The 2,745-nt window shown below is 40.9% G+C and overlaps 1 pseudogene; it reads right to left on the bottom strand.

Moving 5' to 3' along the window:
* Nucleotides 1-1,434: 1,434 nt before the first annotated feature.
* On the bottom strand, nt 1,435-2,270 carry LOC110317876 (annotated as a pseudogene).
* Between the last annotated feature and the right edge of the window lie 475 nt (nt 2,271-2,745).

Below are 2,745 nucleotides of genomic sequence, written 5' to 3'. Positions count from 1 at the left end.
AGCTTACACTTTTAATCTAATCCATCAAAGACAGAAGTCAGGGCCAATAACTCACTAATAGGACCTGAAGCAGAGGACATTGAGGAACACTATCTACTGCTTTACTTCCCATGACTGACTGCAGCACTACCTTTACAGAGATGGTACTGTCCCTAGTGGGATAGTTGTTCCTACATCAATCCTTCAGGCCAATCTGATGGAACCAGTTTTTCAACATAAGCTCCTTCTCAGGCAGCTTATGTCAGTAAGTCTCTCCCTTTAAGTCTCTAGCATTCTTCACTATAGTAAACTGTATTGTTGAACCAAAAGTAGCCTGCTTTTTGTTAAGTACATTTTGTCAAGTACTTTGTCAGCAGCTCGGGAAGAAAAGGTGTAACTAATGCAGTGAGAGTCGTCTAAACTAAAGGGAGATAGGACAAGATTTTAAAGTGATGGCTCCTGTAGTTGCTCCATTCTTGGTTCTAGCAGTCAGTTACTAAGAAGCTCCAGGCCATCAATGGATTTTCAACAGCTATGCAAAAGTCTTTCCTCAATCTCTTTTGTGTGTGTGTGTGTGTGTGTGTGTGTGTGTGTGTGTGTGAGAGAGAGAGAGAGAGAGAGAGAGAGAGAGAGAGAGAGAGAGAGATGAAGCTAGAAATGGGACCAGGAAAGGGAAAAGTGGGCTCTTAAAGAGAGTGAAGGGAGGGAAAAGGAGAGGGACTAGGGTACTTGAAAGCAGAAGAGAGTGGGGATGGAACCAGCAATAGGTGCAAGAGACTGGAGAAGGTAATGAGGCCAGAGGAAATAAGTACAACAATGTCTTATAAGCAGGATATGATGAATCCCATCTCTGCATGATAACTTTAAAAATAATTTTAAAAAGCTATCAAGAAGTTCGAAACTAGCTTTGACTAGAAAGTAACATACAACACACCTTACCTTTACCTGAATGAATACTGAGAGAGTATCCATTTATCAATGAATTAATAATCAATCAGATAGCATTTTTATTTCTTTGCTTGTCTAATCAGCTGAAAGGCATGTGCTTTGTTTAGGGGTCAATTTTGATTCGTAATTTACACTTGTAGCTATGACTGCTACAATCAGGTATAGATGTACTTAGTTACTTCTAAGTTCCATCTGTTCAAATATGCTCTTAGGCACATTGCCTGTAATCTGTACTCTGGATGCTGAAGGAGGGTTATTAGATTGAAGCCAACCTTGGCTACATAGAATCTGTTTCAAATACAGACACACAGGCACAGACAGACAGACAGACAGACAACACACACACATGTCTAGACAGTATAATTAATCACTCTGTACTCATTGATATAGTGTAGGCAAGCTGCCCCCATCAAAGTCAGAGTGTTGTTTGTAACACTGGTTTACTGCGACAGGTGCCCAGCTTTAATCTCTAAAGGTTTACTTTGGAAAGTAACCTTGAGATGGTAATTAACAACTATACCAATTCTTATCAACAATTAACAACTTGGGTACTTTGGTTTTCGGTTTCTGTGGTTTGGGCACATCCAGAACATCTTCAGTCTGCACTCATTCCCTTTGCCCAGCGACCAACTGTGATGATCCGATATGAGTTTTAATTTTCAGGGCAATCTTTCTTAAAATGTTCCACGGAGCCACAGAGTTTACAGCCATGACCATCCGCACAGACTCCTTTGGTAGTATCAGGGCAGGATCTGGAGAGGTGTCCCATTTCTACGCAAACAAAACATTTTGCAAAAGGAAAATTCACCAAGCACAGGGTCTATGTTAGCTTTGCACTGCGTCATCTCGTGCTCCGTGGATCCGCAGCGGTAACAAACGCCGGTGCCCATGTTCTGACTCTCTAGTACAGTTGGGCAGTCAGAAATTCCATAGCCAAGTTGTCGACAATGGGAACATACCATTGCATTCTTCTTTGCCGCCTGTCTCTTTAGCCGCCTTCCATCCCGTCAGTTGTCCTTCTTTAAGGCCACTGCAAGTTCTTCCCTTCCTTCCAGGCTGTTGACTGCTCTCAGCTGTCCATTGTGAAGCACCTGTGAGTTCTGAAGATGTGAATCCGTTCACATCTTCATTGAACTACTCTCTCTTTTTTTTTTTCTTTTTTTCTTTATACATTTTGCTTGAGGTGAACCATTTCTAAGGGATAGCCCGCTGCTTTGACATTGTTTATGGTTTGGAACGTTTTGGTCTGCTCTCTGCGCAGATCCCTTCTTCCTATCCTCCGATGACGTTGCTGACAGGGGTCTCTTACTATTTGAAGTAGTAACTCTAGTCCACCTGGTCATGGTGGATCAGAGGTACTTTACTAATCCCGTCTAAATTTTCCAGAGCAGCTGAGACAACCAGGAAGCCACCTTTTAAACGTTTTCCATTCTTCAACCCTTTCCCGTATATATGTTTCAAAGGAAAAATAAAACTTAAAACTGCTCCATTTCAGCAGAACCAAGATCTGCTCAGACCCCCATGGTTAAGGTAAGATTTGTCTGTCCTGGGTATAGAATTCAATTTACCTCAAAAATACAATCTACTTCAAAGTATTTTAAAATTATTTCAGGAAGGCACAGAGTTGGGCTCAGGATATCCCCACCTGAGAATGAGAATCGTAACAGAGATATTGGGGAAATTGCAAAAAATTTATGATTGATTGTCTTCAGCCATCAAGCTAATAGTTTTAATGTAAAGTTCATTTATCTTGAACCTTTTATAAGAACACCAAAGTTATTCCATATAATAAAGTATATAAATTCCAGCTTTCTCTAT

The sequence above is a fragment of the Mus pahari genome, chromosome 3 (assembly GCF_900095145.1).
Source record: "Mus pahari chromosome 3, PAHARI_EIJ_v1.1, whole genome shotgun sequence".
In the NCBI taxonomy this organism is placed as follows: domain Eukaryota; kingdom Metazoa; phylum Chordata; class Mammalia; order Rodentia; family Muridae; genus Mus; species Mus pahari.
The sequence above is the reverse complement of the archived record's forward strand: the minus strand, read 5'-3'. Positions and strand labels throughout refer to the sequence as shown.